The 23,093-nt window shown below is 36.2% G+C and overlaps 1 long non-coding RNA gene across 1 annotated transcript; it reads left to right on the top strand.

The window, feature by feature from the left end:
- Nucleotides 3,063-21,633, top strand: LOC110256225. Its single transcript, XR_002337515.1, has 3 exons — nt 3,063-3,256; nt 20,908-21,154; nt 21,414-21,633. It is a non-coding gene; the product is annotated as an uncharacterized LOC110256225 (long non-coding RNA).

Genomic DNA, 23,093 nt, shown 5'->3' on the forward strand with positions numbered 1-23,093 from the left:
ACATCAGAGAATGGGCAGGTGCATTTTCTGGGAAAGCTGAGGTTATATATACCGAGAAATTAATTTTAGGGCTTTAGAGGATAAGGGCACCTGGCTCTAACATTCATCTACTTCTACTTCTAGGCACACAGAGACTGCAATCCCGTGCCCTTTGAACTTAGGCAGTGACTAGAGGTGGCCAGTGAAACATGAGCAGCAGTGACATGTATCACTTATTGTCCCTGGGACTGGGGTGGGACTCTCCTGCTCTCTCTCACCACTATATTGATGACCAAAGGGGGCTATGTCCTTGGATTGTACAAGCCAGGGGAGCAGAGACACCCTGCAAGTTTGGATTGCAGTATCACCACAGGAGGGACAGGTGCCTTGAAAGTATCCCAGACTGCAGAGGATTTGGAGGATAAGCAAGTAGTCATCCTTTGTGGTACACAGTGGTGTGGCAGAGCAGCATGACGGCCTATGCTGAACACTACAGGGCATGTGCAGAGAAGACTTTAGCTCTTTCCTAGATGGCTTTCCTTACTCTCTGCTTAATTCTCAGCAGCCAAACCACTGCAGAGTGTCCCACTTCTCTTTTGTTTTTCTTCTGTGCTAAACCCAGAGTAGCAGCTGTTTGGAGGGCTGCAGATGCTGGAATTAATGGGGAGCATGGCTGCTCCTCTTCCCTTCAGAATTAGTCTTATCACATAAGACCACACTGGTGGTCTCCACAGATGTAAGGCAAGTGTTCTCAGGTGCTTCCCCCATTCTGCATGTACCCTACTGTTCTCCATCCCAACCAACTCATAGAGGGGAACCACAGACCCCCTACAGAGCCAGGAGGTATTGTAACACTTCAGGAGGCCTAGATTCCTCCTTGGAAACTGGCAGACATGATGTGTGGCACCACCCACAGACCTAGCTGTTGCCGAACTGATGTAGCCACAAGCAAAGAGAATCTGCAGATCTACTTCCTGGAAGGGATGATGAATGTGGTTTTCTTTGCTTTCTTTTCTCCAAGAGTTTGAAAATAGTATATCTCAAATGACTTAGAAAGTGACAGTGTACCTAAAAGGTAGTTTAAGTTATTCCTGTGAGTTTGCTTACCTTTATGTCTTCATTTTGCCTTTTTATCAATTATACTCCATCCCTGAGAATTTTAGAATTTATATAATTGCTTCAAATGTGAATGTTATTTTGACTTTTATTTAATTGGTATGTAATCATAGTTAATGTAATTTTCCATAGAATACATTTTTGTGGTTGCCAAGGGGGAGGGTGAGGGAGTGGGATGGATTGGAAATTCGGGGTTAATAGATGCAAACTATTGCCTTTGGAATGGATAATCAATGATGTCCTGCTCTATAGCACTGGGAACTATTTCTAGTCATTTATGATGGAACATGATAATGGGAGAAAAAAGATTGTATACATGTATGGATAACTGGGTCACCTTGCTGTACAGTAGAAAATTGACAGAATACTGTAAACCAGCTATAATGGAAAAAATAAAAATCATTATTAAAAAAGAAAACCTATGGCAGTGTTTAAAAGCTATGTAAAATGTCAGGAGTTCCCGTCGTGGCTCGGTGGTTAGTGAACCTGACTAGCATCCATGAGGATGCTGGTTCAATCCCTGGTCTTGCTCAATGGGTTAAAGATCCAGTGATGCCATGAACTGTGGTGTAGATTGCAGAGGCGGCTCGGATGTCGCATTGCTGTGGCTCTGGGGTAGGCTGGTGGCTACACTTCCGATTGGACCCTTAGCCTGGCATGCTCCATATGCCACCGGTGTGGCCCTAAAAGACAAAAGACAAAAAAAAAAAAAAAGCTATGTAAAATGTTCAAATTTGTGCACTGATTAATAGAGTTAGAATTTTAAAACTATCCAAATCTAAAAATGGAGTTTTTAAAATATGCTGCTAAAATATATCTTCCCAGGAAAAGTTCGTCTGTTTACTATCTTTTTTTTTTTTTTTTGGTTGTTACTTGTACAAAAGGGCTAATGATAAGAAAAAGTGTTAGAGTATGCCATCATATCTAAGCCATTAGCTGTTAACAAGTATTGATGGTCATAAAATTAGGTAAAAATATAGACATACTTTACTAAAATCATCTATAATTTCATATTCATATTATTGTCAGAAATGGAAAAATTTTGCCAGGTTTGCATTGTACAAATTTATTCCATTTAATAGGTTTTAAAGATTTTTGTTTCTTCTTACTAAATTGCATTTTTTTGTTGTTTATGGTACAAACTCTTAGCTCTACATTTCTGAACTGGAGAAAAAAATTAACTAGAGATCAAAGGACAGGGACCATTCTGAAGTTGAGTATAACAAGTTACAATTTCCACTAGGTGTGATAATCCAATATTGATTGTGATGATAGCCATACCTACTGTGGTAGTGTTTGGATGAATCTTTGTTTAAATTGAATTGGGAGAAATAAATGCATATCTTGGTGTCCAGTCCTCATTTACTCAAATTTCATCTTTGCAAATTCAAACATGCCTCTTTAGGGTAAATTCCAAGTGAAAATTTAATACAGATAGCAAGTTAAAAATACAGATTTGGGGCAAACTCTACCCTTAGCTTTGCTCAAACAGCCTTCATGACTTTGATAGGAAACCTTGCCAGCCATGTGTGGCCAAGATTTGTCTGATGTTGCTGGATCTGAATGATCGTCATGTACAGAATTGGAAATTTCTTGGTCTATTAATGAACCTTCAAATTATTCACCACAGGCATCTTTTTGCCTGGGGCTTCTGGTTGAGACTATGGAAGCCCAAAGAGACCCTGAAATCTGTGAAACGAAGCACCCAATCCCTTAGGCTAGAGGAGAGTCAAGGTACAATGGCAGATTATGTCTCAACTACTTTTCACCTTTACAGAGTTTGCTAAGATTAGCACTGTCTGAAGTCTCTAAAGGAAGGATTACCCAGCTTGTCTCAGTAGGGGGAATTAGTCTTGAAATTGGGAACTTTGGAGGTAGCTGAGACAGGGGGAGGTGGGGTGGGAGCATGAAATTAAAGGTTCTCATATATGTAGCTATTCTTATCCCTGCTCTTATATCTCCTTACACAGATGATTCTTCATGGAATTCTTTCTTCCACTGGTTTATTTTTCAGTGTCATAGACTGAAATGCTGGTTGAAAACTTATTAGTAATAAGCTGCCAACAAGCCTTTGAAGTAATGCTCTTATTAAGAGCTTCAAAAAGACTCCATTGACCTATGGCATTGAGCATTACTGCTGAATTGGAATAACATATTTAAAGTAAGTGTTCCTTGGAAGACTGACCTAAGAAAACATTTGTACAGTTAATGTCAGAAAATATTTTGCCTATGTTCTCTTCTAGGAGTTATGTGGTGTCTTGTCTTCTGTTTAAGTCTTTAAGCCATTTTGAGTTTATTTTTGTGCATGGTGTAAGGGTGTGTTCCAGTTTCACTGATTTACATGCAGCTGTCCAGTTTTCCCAGCACCACTTGTCTTTTTCCCATTTTATATTCTCGCCTCCTTTGTCAAGATTAATTGACCGTAGGTGTCTGGCTTTATTTCTGGGCTCTCTATTCTTTCATTGGTCCATATATCTGATTTTTTACCAGTACCACACTATCTTGATTACTGTAGCTTTGTAATATTGTCTGAAGCCTAAGAGAGTTATGCCTTCTACTTGTTTTTTTCCCTCAGAACCGCTTTGGCAATTCTGTATCTTTTATGCCTCTATATAAATTTTTGGATTGTTTGTTCTAGTTCTGTGAAAAATGTCATGGGTAATTTGATAGTGATTGCATTAAATCTGTAGATTGTTTGGGTGGTATGGCCATTTTAACAATATTAATTCTTCCAGTACAGGAGCATGCAATATCTTTTGATTTCTTTGTATCCTCTTTAATTTCCTCTATTAATGTTTCATAGTTCTCAGAATATAAAAATTTAACCTCCTTGGTCAGTTTTATTCCTAGGTATTTAATTTTTGGGGTGTGATTATAAAAAGTATTGTATTTTATATTCCTTTTTCTAATATTTCATTGTTAGTATACAGAATGCTGGCAATTTCTGAATGTTAATCTTGTATCCTGCCTCTTTGCTGAATTAATTGATCAGTTCCAGTAGTTTTTGTGGGGGTCCTTAGGGTTCTCTCTATTAGTATCATATCAGCTGCATATAGTGACAGTTTTACCTCTTCTCTTCCAATTTGGATACCTTTTAGTTCTTTTGTTTTTCTGATTGCTGTGGTGAGGACTTCCAATATTATGTTGAATAACAGTGGTAAGAGTGGATGTCCTTGTCTTGTTCCAGATTTTCGCAGAAGGGCTTCAGCTTTTCTCCACTGAGTATTATATTTGCTGTGGGTTTGTCATAAATGGCTTTGATTATGTTAAGGTATGTTCCCTCTATACTTACTTTGGTAAGAATTTTTAATCATGAATGGATGATGGATATTGTCAAATGTCATTTATGCTTCTATTGAGATAATCATGTGGTTTTTGACTTTTCTTTTGTTAATGTGGTGTATGACATTGATGGATTTGCATACGTTGAATCATCCTTTTGAACCTGCAATGAATCCCACTTGGTTGTGGTGTATGATATTTTTTATATGTTGTTGGATTCATTTGGCTAAATTTTTTTTTGAGAATTTTTACATTTACATCATCAAAGACATTGGCCTATAATTTTCTTTTTTGGTAGTATCTTTGGTTTTGGTATGGGGATGATGGTGGCTTCATAGAATGTCTTTGAGAGTTTTCCTTCTTCTTCAACTTTTTGAAAAGTTTAAGAAGGATGGGTAGAAGTTCTTCCTTGTATGTTTGGTGGAATTCCTCTTTGAAGTCATCTGATCCTGGACTTTTGTTTGTAAGGACTGTTTTTATTATATATTAAATTTCATTTCTAGTCATTGGAACTGTTCAAATAATCTATTTCTTTTTGATTCAGTTTTGGTGGGCTCTAAGTATCTAGAAAGCTGTCAATTTCTTCCAGGTTATCAAATTTGTTGGCACATAATTGTTCATAGTATTTCTTTCCTGCTCTCTCTCTTTTTTTTTTTTTGTATTTCTGCAATATCCGTTGAGACTTCTCCTTTTTCATTTCTTATTTCGTTATTTGGGTCCTCTCTCTCTTTTTCTTGGTGAGTCTGGTCAGAGGTTTTTCAGTTTTGTTTGCCCTTTCAAAGAACCAGCTCTTTGTTTTATTGATTTTCTTCTATTGTTTTTTGAGTCTCTATTTTATTGATTTCCTCTCTGATCTTTAAGATTTCCTTCCTTCTGCTGACTTTAGGTTTTGTGTGTTCTTTTTTTTTTTTTGTAATTATTTTAGGTAGTAGGTTAAGTTGTTGTTTTGGTATTTTTAATAGTTTTTGAGGAAGGCCTGTATCACTATGAACTTCTCTCAAGGAAGTGCTTTTGTGGCATCCCATAGATTTTAAATGGTTGTCTCCCATGGCACATAATCAAACTTAGAAGCTTTTGCACAGCAAAGGAAGCAATTAAAAAATGAAAAGACAACCTGTGGAATGGGAAAAAATCTTTGTGAATGACACAACCAAGAAGTGCTTACTCTCCAAAATACATAAAGAATGCATACAACTCAACAGCAAAACAACTACAAAACAAAACCAAACAACCCAATCAAAAAATGAGCAGAAGACCTAAATAGACATTTCTGCAACATACAGGTGGCCAACAGGCACATAAAAAAATTCTCAACATTACTAATTATTAGAGAAGTGTAAATCAAAGCTACAATGAGGTACCACTTCACACCAATTAGAATGGCTATCATTGATAAATCTACAAATAATAAATGCTGGAGAGGATGTGGAGAAAAGGGAATCCTCCTACACTGTTGGTAGGAATGTAAATTGGTACAACCACTCTGGAAAACAGTATGGAGGTCCCTCAGAAAACTAAATATACAACTACCATTATGATCCAGCAATGCTACTCCTGAGCATATTTCTGAACATGACTTAATTGAAAAAGATACATGTACCTCAATATTCATAGCAGCACTATTCACGACAGCCGAAACATGGAAACAACCTAAGTGTCCATTGACAGTTGAATGGATTAAGAAGATGTGGTATATATACACAATGGAATACTACTTAGCCATAAAAGGAGCAAAATAATGTCATTTGCATCAACATGAATGAAACTAGAAGTTCTCATTCCAAGTGAAGTAAGTCAGAAAGAGAAAGACAAATACCATATGATATCACTTATATCTTGAATCTAAAATATGGCACAAATTAACCTATCACCCCAAAAGGAACAAACTAACTAGTGAACATAGAGAACAGACTTGTGGTTTCCAAGGGGAAGAGGGGAGGGAGTGGGATGGACTGGGAGTTTGAGGCTAGTAGATGCAAACTACTACATTTAGAATGGATAAGAAATGAGGTCCTGTTGTATAAGACAGGGAACTATATCCAGTCACTTGTGATAGAACATGATGGAAAATAATATCAGAAAAATAATATATATACATGTATGTATAATTGGGTCACTTTGCTGTAAAGCAGAAATTGTTGGAATGTTGTAAATCAACTGTAATAAAATTAATTTAAAAAATAAAATTCAGATAGGCTAAGTTATCTAAGTTACGCTTGATAACGACTCTAGAATTTTAGAAGTTTTAAATGTTTTCTTACGTTACCTGCCCATTGTAGGTTGGTTTTTGTATCAGGGAGGGTCAAGGGAAGATCTTCTCATCATCTTCCATCAGGAAACAGGATAGGAGAGGCTACCTGTCCATACTAGCAGATTGTCATGTCAAAAAAGAAAGAAACCAAGGCAGGGCACAGATCATGCACTGATTCTTGGAACTTATTCTTGGAAGTAACACACATTACTTTTGCCACATTTAATTGGCCAAAGTTATTTACATGCCTATACCTAACTTCAAGGGTAGGGGTGTAACTCTACCAACATTTCCCAGAAGAAGATCTAAAACCACCTAGTGGGAGTTCCCGTCGTGGCGCAGTGGTTAACGAATCCGACTAGGAACCATGAGGTTGCGGGTTCGGTCCCTGCCCTTGCTCAGTGGGTTAACAATCCGGCGTTGCCTTGAGCTGTGGTGTAGGTTGCAGACGCGGCTCGGATCCCGTGTTGCTGTGGCTCTGGCGTAGGCCGGTGGCTACAGCTCCGATTCAACCCCTGGCCTGGGAACCTCCATATGCCGCGGGAGCGGCCCAAGAAATAGCAACAACAACAACAACAAAAGACAAAAAGACAAAAAAAAAAAAATAAATAAATAAAAAGAAAAAATAAAAAAAAATAAAAAAATAAAAACATTTAGTGAACAATGTTAATGACAACTGCAGTGAACTTTAATTCATGCTAATTTACTTAAACTCAGCAAATGCTGAAATGAATTTTAGTTAGGAGATCATCCCAGTCCTTGGGTCTCACAGAGACATCCAGAGGACACCTAGACTTCAACCTGTACTTCTGGAACATTGGCCTCTTTGTAGGCATGAAAATGTGCTTATATGTGATGTAGCAGCAAAGTTTAAGGGGCACATCATCAGCCAGTACTCAGAATATCACTCTTCATGGCGGGGGGTGGTGGTAGTGGTGGCAGTGGGCATGGTGAGAGGGGGCCAGAGAACAAGCATGTACAAGAAGATAATTAAAAAAAAAAAGAATTGAAGTCAGACAAGTTTTAAGCTTTAACTTGGCAGCTTACTAGATAAGTAATTATGGGACCATTTTTTATCTTCTGAGTCTGAGTTTCCCTGCCCTGAAAGATAAAGAATCAAATGGATCTTACATGTGAAGTAATTTATGACTCATAAGCACAATATTACTGTCATAGAATAAGTTATTTGAGCCCTGGGCATGTCTGAACTCTGTCCAGATTTTAAGGAATCCTTGATTCTGTCTCAGATAATAGAAATGGTATTGGCATGACACCAACACGTATAATTTTTATATGTCAGCAACTCTAATTCTCAATCTACAAAATTTAATAGTAATAAAGATAATTTTTTATATTGCTTTACCTAAATATTTCACACCATGACATCCAAAGCCCATATCAGTTGCCATCACTGAACAGAAAAAAAGATTTTAAGAAACAAGTTGAGTAAAAAAATAAAGTGACAGAGAAGATAAAAAATCCTGAACAGGAAATGAAACAGAACAGAAAATAAAGCCTCACTGGAGAAAGGAAAAGTAAAAATAATGAGACCAAAATGAAGGTTGCTATATTTTTACATTGATTTTATATAAGCCTGTACATTATGTACAAAATATCTTCTTTATTATATCACTATATTTAAATATTTAAGGACTCTTTGCTCTTCTAAAAGATAGTATTATGAGCTTTCTAGTTGAAAATTTATGTTCTGGATTTTTTTTTGGGTCATATTTAAAGCTTAAAGTATTTCTTTGCTTCCTTCTTTCCTTCCCTCTCTCCCTCTGTCTCTTTGTTTCTTTTACATTATTGACTACAGCTTCTATGTTTCAGATAAAATACTGCTATTAGGGCAGTTAATGTTTTTATAATATGTTCCTTTCCCTGGAGGGATGCAAAAGCTGGAGAGAGGGAGAGAGAAATGAGGTAGAGACTATAATACGTGTATGAATAGAATGCAACAAGAAAAAGAAAGTGCCTTGTGGTATTTAGAAGCTGAGGGAAACATTCACACATTTCTTACTCTGTAAGAAAGAAAGGTGGGGAAAGAAATTCTCTGTAGAAAAAGAATTTTTGCTAAATGAGAATTAGCATTAGGCATCTTTAATACCAAGTGATTTAAAGTAACTGAAATGCAGGATGTTTGGGGAGGGGTGAAGTTACAAAGATAGATAGATAGGATCCTGACCATGGGGGTCTTCATAGGCCATGGCTGAGTAGTTTGTGGTGAATCCTAAGTGGAATTCAAATAGGGTGATAAAAAAAGCCTAACATTTTTATTTATGGAATGTTCACATTACCTCCAATTAGAATAAATATTGTACACTTTCAGGGTTATGAATTTGAATTATCATGTTAATCCATTTATTGGCATCTAAAACTAACTCCCTATTTTGGCTCATCTATATGATCAAGATTTTCTTCATAAAGTAGCAAATCTCCTGTCCTGATCTTAAAGCCCTTTCGTGAAAGTACCAGTAGGGAATCTAGTCCACATACCCAGTGTTTTAACTCCAAAGGATTTGAGTGTGTTTCATTTCTTGGAGTTGTGCTTTGCTTTCATGTAATCGTTACAAACACAGAGACACAGGGAATGTCCTTGAGATTTTTCCATTGTGTAACCCAGTGCTGAAAGCTTTCAAAATGAATGGAGCTGGCGTGCAATTTCTTACCCTTTCTTAAACCATCTCAGCATTGTTAACAATCCTAACTACTTTTTTGTTCATTTGGGTTTTTTTTAGGGTCACACCTGTGGCATATGAAAGCTTCCAGGCTAGGGGTCAATTCGGAGCTGCACCTGCCAGCCTCTACTACAGCCAGAGCAACGTGAGATCTGAGCCATGTCTGCCACCTATACCACAGCTCAAGGCAAACACCAGATCATTAACCCACAGAGTGAGGCCAGGGATGGGGTCTGCATCCTCCTGTATCCTAGTAGGGTTGTAACCTGCTGAGCCACAGTGGCAACTCCAACAATCCTAAGTACTTAACAAGCTAATTATTGATAGTCAAATAGCCAAAAGTTCTATGGTGTTAGCTTCTGTTAAGTAAGTTCAATTTTTCCCATGTTATGATGACGAGAAATACCTTTGGATAAAACTAAGCATAAACTAATGACCATGATGTAGAGCGCATTAGCAAGCTGAAAACATTTTGGTCATTGTAGCTGTAAGCTAAAAAAAAAAAACCAAGAAAAACCCCTCAGTAATTACATGCTCTTTTTTTTTTTTTTTTTGTAATTGTAATGTTTATGCAGGGTTTGTAGGTTAGAATATGCTTGTGGTTTATTTAAATTTAATATAAGCTATGGTAGTGGGGTATTTTGTTTGAGGATGCAAACAGAATCTTGATTAACTATATGACTAAGACAGTGTATGTACTCTATTCTTTCACTGAAAATGAATAAGATAGGTAGTATCTTCTAAATGAAATAACTAATGATTGTCCTTGCATTCTCATGTCTCTGTGACTCTACATTGGATTCAGTAAAAGGGAAAATAAAAAGCAAAATGTTAAAAATGGCCATTAGATTAAGCGAGTAGAGAGAACACTTGACAGTGAAGTTTTAATTGAGTATAGGCAGGAGCTGGATAATACTGTAGGATAGCAAGGAAAGAATTAACATAGTTTATTCTTATCTCTATAAGCCCTTTGTTATCTGCTTCCTTATCCTGTTCATGTTAAACCTTGGTTTCTTCTGATCACAGCTGAAATGCAGAATGGATAATTCTTAACATTTGGAATTCTAAGATCTTGGAATCTGGTGTACATAATACATGTGGAAAAATACTTGCCTAGTCAGTTCACTCACTCCCTCAAACCTCCCCGCTGCCCTCCCTTCCCCCACACCTGCCACTTAGCCCTGAGGAAAGAAGATAAAGACTAAATGAGGAAGAAATTTCTGAGGTGAGATGATTTTTTTCTTTCCCGTGGGGATATTGGCTGAATTCTGGGAATTTTTCCCTTTGGGAAAAATTGCTGATAAGTGTCATGGCCTGTAGCTGGGGTTTGATAGGCATCAAGCCACTTCTAGGGGAAAAAAAAGAAACTAGCAAAGTGTTGTTGTTTTAGTAGTTGTAGGAGACTAGAGAGACAAATTAGAAACTTTAGGGACTTCTTCAGATGCATAGCTAATTTACCCCATGTGACACTGGCTCAATTCTAGAGAGCCAGCAGAATTGCTCCAATCTGCAGCAGCCTTGGAAATAGTGAAGCAAGTCCAAAAGCTTCAGAAAGGCAAAGTGAAATCTAAGACATAGCAGAGAGGGTGGGCCTGCCTTAGTCACTTCATTAGTTTCCCAATCAAGACATATGCTAGATTATTAAGATGCCTAGATTGGGAGGCTGAAGAGCTGGGCTGGAAATTTGTGAATGACAGAGCTGAAAATCCTAAAGAATTTCAGCATCAAGGATAAAGAGACCATTTTGGCTGTCTACCAGTAAGCTTCAGATGACTATTCCCAAGGAAGTGGGCAGAAACAGATGTAAACTGATTCTTATTCTACCATCCAGCTCTAACCCAAGTTGATTACAGATTGGGTAAATGATCAGCCTCTTCTCTGAGTTGCATAACAGAGGAAAGGGGTGGACTCTTTCTAGTGAAAGATAGCATCATTCATATCCTTTTTATTTCTTTTATATTCAATAACATATTAAATATAAAAGTTATATTCAATATACAATTGAATAAATAAAGTATTACATACTTCAAATTATTACTGACATATAATAAAGTATTACTAGATATGCAAAAAGACATGAGAATATGATTGATTATCAAGAAGAAAAGGATAGAATCTGGTAGGAGAGCAATACATGACCCAGCTATCAGAGTTTCCAGCCAAAGTCTTTGAAATAACAATGATTAGTGTATTGCATAAATTAGAGAAGAAGATGGGAAGAATAGATGAAAGCATGAAGAATTTCTTCAGCAAATTATACTCTAAAAAAAAGAGATAACTTATGAATAATCTAGAATAGAAAAATATAATACCCAAAGAAATCAGTGAGTATTCTTAAGGGTAGATTACAAAGATAAGTATATAGTACATGTGAATTGAAAAACAAGTCAGTAAAAAAATACAAAATTAAGAATATAGAAAACATTATAAAAAAGCGAATAATGATATGTAGCGTGATCTAAGGTATAATGTGTATGTAATGGATGTCACAGAAGGAAAAAGAGAGAAAATGGAGGAAATTGATATGCACATTTTCCAAAACCAGTGAAAGATATCAGGTGAGAGATATAGGAAAGTCTGGGAATCTCAAGTTGACGATAAAGCCATACCTGTGTACATTATAAAATTTTCTGAAAATCAAGTACAAAGAGAAAAAAATGTAAAATCAGTGGATTTAAAAAATTACCAAAACTGACATCTAACCGCTCAACAGAAATAATGGAATTAGAAGACAATAAAATGATATCTTTAAAATATTGAAAGAAAATAACTGCCAATTTTATACAGAAGATTATCCTTCAAAAATGAAGATATAGTAGTTCTGGTCGTGGTGCAGCGGAAATGAATCCAACCAGGGATTGAATCCCGCAGGAGATTGCAGGTTTGATCCATGGCCTCGCTCAGTGGGTTGAGAATCCGGTGTTGCCGTGAGCTGTGGTGTAGGTCGCAGACTTGGCTCAGATCTGGTGTTGCTGTGGCTGTGGTGTAGGCCGGCAGCAACAGCTCAAATTAGACCCCTAGCCTGGTAACCTCCATATGCCATGAGTGTGGCCCTAAAAAGACAAAAGACAAACAAAAACAAAAACAAAAACAAAAACAAAAAACCAAGAAGATATAGTTTTAATAAAAGAAAAAGTGAGAGAATTTGTCACTGAAAATCTGTTTTTGTAAAACCAAATGGGACTTTTTTCAGTTAGAAAAATAATTCCAGATACAGCATGGAAATACAGGAGGAAATTATGAATTCCAGAGGAGTGAAATATGTGGGCAAATAAAAATGACTATTGACTTTATATGTAGAACAATCATTATAATGTCATATATATATATCATATATATCTTAACTGAGTTATAATGGAAATGTAACATGTCAAAATTATATTGTCGCAGTTAATATGAGTGCTTAGAGAGAAACTGCAGCAATAAAATTTTTGATATGTTTCCAGTATAATTCAGTTCAAAGTGATTTCTAATTTCTAGCTTAATTCCACTGTGGTCAGGGTATATTCTCTATATAATTGATCCTTGAACAACATGGGTTTGGATAGTCTGAGTCCACTTACATGTGGATTTTTTGCAGTAAATATATACAGCAGTACATGATCCATGGTTGGTTGAATTTGTGAGTGCGGAAATCCAGATACAGAAGAACAACTGTAAAGTTATACATGGATTTTTACTGAGTGTGTTGGCACCCTAGCCCCTGCGTTGTTTGAGGGTCAATGGCATATTAGAAAAGAAGACAGACTGAAAATCAATTTATTTAAACTTAAAACCCAAGAAGCTAGAGAACAAAAAGCAAATAAAAGATAAAGGAAAGAAATAAGAAAAGAAATAATAAGGAGCATAAATAAAAATAAGAAGAATAAAAAGAAATCCACCTAGGGTTATAATTTTGATAAAATTCATAAAATTGATAAACTCACAAGAATGATGAGGAAAACAAGAAGTCACAAATTTTCAGAAATAAAAACATGCATATCATAATACATCAAATGAGATGATATTATGTGTACTTTCTCCAATATATTTGATAATTTGGAATAAATGGATTAATAATCCAAAAACCCAATAACTCATTAAATTTTCCAGAAGAAGAAATAGAAAATGTAAAAAATCAGGTATGTATTTTAAAACTTTGATTCTTTCTTAATTAGAACATTCTCATAATCAAATTCTTAGGCCAAGATAGTTTCACTAGTGGATTCTTCCAACATTTAAGAAAAACATGAAATACTGTACAAATTCTTCCAGAGAACAGAAAAAGAACATTTTCTAACTCTTTTTAAGAGGCACATTTAAAAGGTATTTAATTGAGAAAGACATAACAAAGAAAAATTATAAACCAAAATTTTTAATTAGTACTGATGCAAAATTAAGAAAATATTAACAGACTCAACCCAGAAATAAAAGGGACAGTATATTTCCACCAATTGTTTATTCCAGATATGCAAGTATGGTTTAATATTAGAAAATCATTTGATGTAATTCATCACATCAACAGAATACAGAAAAACAACAAGAATTTACAAGCAGGTTTAACAATCCCCTAAATACAAGGTTAGTAATTTTATAAGTATTACTATACATATCAGAAGAAAATAGAAAAAAAAGAAAATTAAAATATTATCATTTATAATAACATTGAAAAACTATATACCTAGCAACTAATGTAGTGAAAAATGTGCACATTTCTACAAACTATAAAGCATTATTGAGAAATATTATAGAGAATCTAAACGAATGAAGAGGTAGTTCATGTTCATGAACAGAAGACTCAATATTGCTAAGATATTAATTCTGCCCCAATGAGCCTACAGATTTAGTGTAATACTAATTAAGAATATCATCATACTTTTTGTTAAATGAAAATTGGAAATACAAGGAGAACCAAGGCATTCTTGGAGAATAACTTAGCTGAAGGACTTGTCTTGCCAGATATTAAAATTTTTTATGAAATTACAGTAGCTAAGACAGTGAGGTTTTGGTAATAGAATAGATAAACTGACAATTGGAGTAGAGAGTCCAGAATTAAACTCACATATATAGTCACTTAATTTATGATAAAGCATGAAAATAGTACAACAAAGAAAAAATAGCCTTTTCAATAAATTATTCTGGATCAATTGGATATCCATATGAAAAGATACCTACTTGACCTTTACCTCACTCTACAGAAAATAATCAAATTCAGATGGATTATACATCTAATTGTAAAATACAAACAATAGAGCTTCTAGAAGAAAAGTCAGGTGATGATCTTTAGGAACTTGAAGCAGGCAAATAATTTTTCACAGGGCACAAAAAGAACTACTTATAAAACAAAAAATAATGATCATTCAGTTTATATCAAAATTAAGAGCTTCTCTAAGAACCTCGAAGTACTCATATCCAGGATTAAAAGGAACTCCTACATAGCAATAAGAAAAAGGCAGATAAAGCAAGAGAAAAATAAACAAGGTTTAAGCAGAACTTTTAAAATAGGCAACATTCAAATAACGAATAAACTTAGAAAAAACATCAACCTTATTAATTATGAGGGACGTGCAAACCAGAAACCACCATGGAACAATACCACACATCTAAGAGGATGCCTAAAACAGAAGGCTGGAGAATACTGAGAACTTGTGTGAATGTGAGTAGCAGAAATTGTTGCTGTGAGGCACTGCTGGTGGGGCTTCAGATTTGTATATGCACGTGGGAAGACAGTTTGACTTCATTCTAGGAATCCCACCTATACATTTAACCAACAGAAGCATGTATATAGCTTCCTCAAAAGTCATGAACTAGATGATCTTAGTAACCCTACTCATAATGGTAAAAAACTGGAAACTCTTTGAGTAGCTGCAAGAGTAGAATGGACTGATCAAGTGTAATGTCATCACAAAATGACAAGTCCATACTACTGACAAGTCCTCATCCCTGAACTCCACCCAGAAATGTGTAGTTTCTTCCAGAGTGTGTCCACTACTGTTGGAACATGCATTTAATAAAGAAACAAGAGGCTCTGTCTAAATAACTCCATGGAGGGCTTGGTACTCCTTTCTGAGGAGTGGTTTGGCCTGTGAGAGGTGATATTTCCATCATTTTCCAATTCAGTCTTTGGTGTTCCCATAAGGCTTGTCAGTATCTGAGCAGATTTCAGCTTCATGTCAGCTGGGGACACAGGTGGAGCATCCCTTTAGTCCGAGAGGACCAAACATAGTCAATCAGACCTCAGCCACTTGACTGGTGTTTACTCAATGGTTTTATTCAATGAGATAGAATTAAAGTATGTTTAGATCCTGAAACTCTTTTTTTGGGGGGGTTGGAGGTGGCCATGGGGAGATAGGGCTGAAAAACATGTCCCCAGATGTTTAAAGAAAGCAATCTGCTGTGAGGAATCTTGCATTAGAAATCTGTCTCTGAGGCTGAAACTGCTATTTTGGTGTTCTTTAATGTGGCATCTGACATGCAGTGAGGAAAAAAAAAATAAAAGGGAAAAAGGAGGGAAGGTTGTTTTTCTTCTTGGACAATGAATTAGACACAAAACCTTGAAACCTTGATCGTTAACTTCATCTTGCAGTCAAACCAAATTTTGTAGTGTCTTTTAAAGGATTAGGCGATTCTACCACCAAATACTTGTCTTTTATCCATATTACTGTACTACTGACAAATCTTCACCTCAGAACTCATCATTTAGAAATGTGCAGTTGTTTCCAGAGTGTGTCTAATACTGCTGGAACACAAGTTTCAGGAACAAACGAGAGGCCCAGTCTGGGTAACTCCAAGGAGGGCTCTGTTCACCTCTCTGGTGTGGGATTTGTCCTGTGAAAGTGCTGTTCCCATCATTTGCCAATTAAGCTTTCGTTACTCCCATGTGGTTCACTGGTCTCTAAGCAGAGTTTGGCCTCCTATCAGCTGGGGACATGGGTGCTGAGTCCCTTTAGTTACAGAATGCCCAAAATTTATCAGTCCTTCCTGTCACTTTAATGGTGTTTTGACACTCAAAAAACAAAAAAACAAAAAACAAAAAAAAAGAAAGAAAGAAAAACTCTGTTTTTAAGAACATTAATCATATTGACTCTTTTATATTTTTTAAGAATATTTTTCACAGCCCCTGGCCTAGAACGGAAATGTCACTACTGGGCATCAGCCACCGCAGACTTGGCTGTTTTAGCAAAGCTGGGAGAAAACAGTGCTGGTGGCCAAGTGAGTTGCCCAAGTTCAGAAGAGTTGGAGGGAGTCCTGAGACAGCCAGTGTTAGGTTCCTGCTACTGACCACTGTTTCTGGCACCAGGGCTTGTTGTGGCTGTACAGGGGGCCTCTGGGAACTCAGGAATCTGAGACCATAATGGGAGAGGGCAAGTCCAGGTTCTCCCAGAGAGGAGATGTCTCAGAGGAACCTTACGTGGCCCACATGTGCCTGGCCCTTCTGCCAGTCTGCACTCAGGTGGAGCACCAGTTAATCCTTCCCATGCCTGTATGGAGTGCCTTGGCCTCCAAAAGGGAGGGCACAATCAGGACATTGGGGCTATTTATCATGGTTTCAGAGCAAGCTCAGCTGTCTTCACTTCCCACTTATTATATAACTCCCATAGAAGAACATAGATCGTGTCTCCATGCACAGTGGGGTGGGTGGGAGAGACAGAGAGGAGGAGAATCAGTGCTATTTCCAAGTAGAATGTTATTGGCTGAGAATCATAGGAAAGCAAAGAATTTTAGAGATGGAAAGATCATGAATATAAAATCACCTATATCCTTCCAGTTTTTATGTGTAGAAACAAAGGCTCACATAAGTTGAGTGACTTATTCAAGATTGTAGCAATAGTTAGCAAAGTCAGGAGAAGATTTTTTTCAGAGGTTGAAATTTCTGTTTTTCTCTCACTCTCTGCTTATCTGTAATCCCAGCATATATCTTCCTTTAGGTTTCAGTTAAGAAAATTATGTTATTCTCAAAGCCCCCATAACGTACTCATACTACTAAAATTATGTAATATTGAATAACCCTTTTTTTTTTAATTTAAAGTTTATTTGTTAGGGCCAAGGATTGTTTCCTTTTGGCTACAGTAGATCAGTCATTCTTAAGTTTCCCCACCTTAAAAATTAAGGAATTTTCTTCTCCTTCCCTCTGTGCCTGGCAGCATCCTCAATTGAAAACAAACAAGCTGTTAATCGGTGAAAAAATGGAGAGAGAAAAATCTTCAAAAATTGTGTTTAGCCCCATCTGGCCTTAGGAAAACATGGGAATTGGTGATCAAGTAAATTCAGCAGGATGGCTGCCTTTCAAGGGAAACAATATCTGGATATTTCTATGTCTAGACCACAGAGGAAAAATGCTTCCTTAGTAATTAACCCATTGAAAGCAGAACAGGTCCACGTGGCTCTGACAAAGAGAAAAGATTTAGAGAAATGCAGTCACTGAAAATGCAGTCCTCCTTTGGCATTGTTGGTGATATATTTATAAAAGCTTGCCCACTAGTTTGTATTTGAGCGGTTTAGATCCAGTGTCTAAATTGGGTGAAGAATGAATAGGAGATGGTAAGAAGTTTTTTCTTAAACAGTCAATGGTATTTATCATTTTACTGTTCCTATCTCACTTTCCATTTGCATACCACTGCTATGGATCCTGTAAGAAACACCCTTTCTCCTGGAGTATGAAGCAGGGAACCTATAGTTCAAGCTTTAAGACCATTTTCACTGAGAATTAAAAGATGAGCAGTTCGCTTTGATAAGTGGTTAGTCTGGGTCCTGGAGGAGTAATTTATGTGAACCCTGGTAGGATTATGAATCATGATTCAATTTGATAATGTCAGTCTTTGAGTTCTGCTTCATCTTTTGCAAAAGCTGGATGTGAATTGAATGTGCTTTAAAAAATATTCTGCAGGCATAGGCTCCAGCATAGACCATATTGCAATGAAATAGTTTGAACTTCCTATGTTCATGTTACACATCAACATTCATAGAAAGAGTTCCTTTTACATTCAAGTTTCCTAAGTATAATTTGCTTATCCCTTTCATAAGCATTTATTAAAGGCTGATACATGCTCACAGAGGTGTTTAAAATCATGGGGATCTGAAAGATAAACACACAGTGTCTATTTCTGAAATGTAGTCTGCATGTAGAAACAAAATACATACCAAAGCCAAATGAACAAATTATAATTAATATCATAGAAATGATATAGCAGGGCTGAGAAATACACAATAAAACATGGCTAGTTTATGTTGAAGGTAGTTGGAAAAGGATTTTTCCAAAGTTCAGTTAACTGAAAAAATAATAGTACAAGGAATGTTGAAGGAAATAAAAAATAAAATCACTCAAACTTATCTAGTTTCATTTTTTTTTCACATTTCCTTTTAGGACTTTTCTATATTCAGGCATAATTTTAGAAATTTCCAGTGGAGCACAAGTCCATCACTGATGTACTTTTATCTTACTTTCTAGCCTCTTCCACATCTTGTACCTTATTTCGTGCTTCCCTCTTGTGAAAGGCCCATCTTACTGTACCATGTGGCTCTTCATTGCGGGGTCTTCCGCTTTTGCCTAGAATCCTCTTTTTCACCCCCTCATCTCTTATCTTTTCATATTTTTTAAAAATAAATTTTATTGGAGTCTAGTTTTGACTTACATAGTTGTGTTAGTTTCAGGTGTATAACAAAGTAAATCCATTATACATATACATATATCCACTCCTTTTCAGACTCTTTTCCAATATACGTTATTACACAGTATTGAATAGTTTACCACATAACATACGGTAGGTCCTATTGCCTATCTATTTTATATATAGTAGTCTTTATACTCCACAATTTATCTCACTACTCATGATTCTCCTTTGGTAACTATAAATTTGGTTTCAAAATCTAGAAGCCTGTTTATGTTTTATAAGTTCTTTTGTATCATTTTTTATTAGATTCCACATATTAGTGATCTCATTTGATAATTGTATTTCTCTGTCTGACTTATTTCACTTAGTATGATAATCTCTAGGTCCATCCATGTTGCTGCAAATGGCATTTCATGCTTTTTTATGGCTGAGTAGTAATATTCTATTGTATATATGTGCCGCATCTTCTTTATTCAATCCTCTATTGATGGACATTTAGGTTGCTTCCAAGTCTGGGCTGTTGTAAATAGTGCTGCAATGAACATTGGGGTACATCTGTATTTCTGAATTACAGTTTTCTCTGGATAGATGCCTAAGAGTGGTATTGCTGGATCATATGGTTGTTCCGCATATAGTTTTTTAACGAACTTCCATACTGTTCTCCATAGTGGTTGCACTAGCTTACATTTCCATCAAGAGCATAAAAGGATTCCCTTTTCTCAATGCCCTTTCCATCATTTATTGTTTGTAGACTCTTTAATGATGGCCATTCTGACTTGGGTGATGTGATACCTCATTGTAGTTTTGGGCATTTCTCTAATAATTAGTGATATCAAGAATATTTTCATATGCTTTTTGGTCATCTGTCTGTCTTTGGAGTGATGTCTATCTGACCATTTTTTAATTGGGTTGTTTGTTTTTTTGGTATAAAGTTGTATGAGATGTTTGTACACTTTGGAGATTAATCCCTTGTTCACTGCTTCATTTGCAAAGATTTTCTCCTATTCTGTGGGTTGTTTCTTCATTTTGTTTATGGTTTACTTTGCTCTGTAAAAGCTTTTAAGATTAATCAGGTCCCATTTGTTTATTTTTGTTTTATTTTCATTACTCAAGCAGGTGGGTCAAAAAAGATATTCCTGCAATGTATGTCAAAGAATGTTCTGCCTATTTTTTCCTTTAAGTGTTTTATAGTATTTGGTCTTATGTTTAGGTCCTTAGTCCATTTCGAGTTTATTTTTGTGTATGATATAAGAGAATGTTCTAATTTCATTCTTTTACATGTGGCTGTCCAGTTTTTCCAAAATTATTTATTGAAGAGGCTGTCTTTTCTCCATTGCATATTCTTGCCTCCTTTTCATAGATTAACTGACCATAGGTACATGGGTTTATTTCTGGGATTTCTATGCTGTTCCACTGATCTATCTTTCTGTTTTCAAACACTTTCCCACTCTTAGAAGCTTTGGAGTTACATCATCCAAGAATTCTTCCTGAAGCTTTTACTCCTCCTGTTCTCTCCTGTTTCTTTGTCTTTTCTTAATATGACTTCCAACCTTTTCCCACAGATTGTATTAAATTCTCCTCCTTGGTAAACTTATGAAAATCCTTGAAAATTTAATAAGTATATTAGCCATATTAGATTTTAATGATCAATTTCCATGTTTGTCTCTCCAACTAAGAAGAACTTTGAGAGGAGGAATCATATCTTATTAATGTTATACTCTTTAGTGTCTGTGTCAGTGTCTGCACACAGAAAGGGTTCCATTCATTTTGTTGAATGAACCAACAAAGGAATCTCGTATATAGTGCTGAGTTAAAAAAAATGCAGAGACTCTGCCATCAGGCAGTTTATAATCTTGTAGAGAAAACAGACAACACACAAACATGACTACAAGTTTGCTAATGCAATGAGGAAACAAAATGAGTTTTGAGGTAGAGAATATTTGAGCAGATTTCTTTAGTTGGGAGATTAAAAATGTTAGGTTGGAATTTAATCCACTTTATTTGGTTCTAGGAAAAAAAGAATTTGTCAAAGTATGAATAGCTCACAGAGTCTTTGGGAAAATTAGAGAGTCAAGAACAACATCCAACCACACGACAGAGGGCTGCTCCAGCAAAAGCAGCTGGCCACCATCACTTGCCTCCCAAACTACATCTTTAACAACCCTCTACTTCTTCAGTGATGCTCAGGATGGGCTGTCAGAATATCTATAACTAGTGCCCTGAAGAGCTTGTCACCTCTGTCACCTGCTTTCAGAGAGGTGAGTTGTAGTGAGACTGCTTCCTCATGTTGGTCCCTTCTCAGTGGAAGATTAACTCTGGTACAAGTGACTGGCAGATTCTTGGTCATAAGTCCACATCCCAGCTGCCATTACAGGTGGGGATGTTGAATTTTGATATCTACTTAAAGAGACAGAATTTATAATGTGGGAATCACCTACATTATGAAAATTTCTATTAATGTAAAAGACTAGTAAAGAGGTGCTAAACAGTCACAAATGTATATATTTTCACTTGCAGGTCAATAAAGTGGTCTCTGAGAAGGTAGCATTAAGGCTGATAACCTGAAGCATGACAAAGGGCTTGCCAGGCACAAAAACCAAAACCAACCAACCAACCAACCAACCAACCAACCAACCAACCAACCAAACATTAGAAGATAATGGAAAATGTTTTATTTATAGCAGGGGAATGCTCAGCAGCTTCCAGAAACTGAAGAATTCTGTATGCTAAAGAGTGGTGAGTAATGGAGAGGGGGCCCTGTGATGAGACTGGAGAGGGTACCAATCACTAAAAGGCTAGTGGGACATGTGAGTTTATATTCAATTTAGAATTGAATAGGAAGCCCTAAAAGGTTTGAATCTTAGAGGGGTGAGATGATGCAACGTGTACTTCACCAAATTTATACTGACTTGTATGTGGAGAATAGGCTGAAAAAAGACAAGAGTGGGAATAGAAAGACTTACAAGGAGTCTGGGTGTTATCCAGATGAGAGATGATTGTGGCTTAGACTGGGGTGGTGGCAGGGGGTAAAAGACAAGTGGGGAGAATTTGAGATATAATTTGGAGGTTAAAATGTTTGCACTTAATGCTAGTAGATATTGTGGGTGGCTGGTAATAAAAAAGACATTAGGAAGGACTCCTAGGTTTCTAATTTTAGAACTGCTGGATGGATTCCTGAAAGGGAGAAGCCTGGATAAGGATCAGAATTGGGAGAGGAGGGTGAGATTTGAGGGGGACACCTAGATTTAAGGTATGGATATATAAATTTGTGACTCATGAGCATATAATTAACATTTAAAATCTTGGGAATAAATGTTCTCACCCTGTGAGAGAGGGTAGGTATAGAAGGAATGAGTTAAGACAGATCTCCAAAATCTTAAACTCTAACTGCAAAGGTTCAATATTGAAAGTGGGTCTTACAGAGGAGACTGCAAAAAAAAGTACCAAGAAATCAAAGGAAAATAGGAAAGTGTAATATGGAAACCAAGAGAAGAGAAAGTTTCAAAAATATATAGAAGGAAAGTGAGGAAGCATATGTATACTGCTAAAAGGTGAATGAACTTCAAATACACTTAATGGTAGAAATCCAAAGGCTATATAATGTTTGATTTCACTATATGACATTCTTGCAAAGACAAAACTACAGGGATAGAAAGTAGATTCATGAACTAGGGGTTGAGTATGAGTGAGAGTTCACTTCAAAGTGGTATAGGGGATTTTGAGGGGTGATAGAATTCTGTGTCTTAACAGTTGTTGATAGATGTTTCTTAAGACGGAGAATGCTGCTAAAACTGTGCATGTTGTGTGTATAAATAATGCAGTGTTTTTTAGTACTGTGTCGTAGTCTATTGTGAGAATATATCAGTTTTTTTTAACCTATTCCCCACTTGAGGGATATTTGGGTTATTTCAAGATGTTGGTGATTATAAGTAAAATTGTTTATGTATACTTCTTAGGGTGAACATAAGGAGGTTACTTTTTCATATGGTAATCATACATTAAAGTTTGTAATACACTTCCAAATTGTTTTACATCCTGAAATATTTTGCTTACCCACCAACAAGATATGAGATTTCCAGGTGCCTTAAATCATTGTCATCACTTTATATTGTCATATTGAAAAATAATTTTAGTCATTGTAAGAAATGTTTAGTGATAGCTCACTGGAGTTTGCATTTCCAAAATGACTATGGGCAT

This window comes from Sus scrofa, chromosome 13 (assembly GCF_000003025.6).
Source record: "Sus scrofa isolate TJ Tabasco breed Duroc chromosome 13, Sscrofa11.1, whole genome shotgun sequence".
Taxonomy (NCBI): Eukaryota; Metazoa; Chordata; class Mammalia; order Artiodactyla; family Suidae; genus Sus; species Sus scrofa.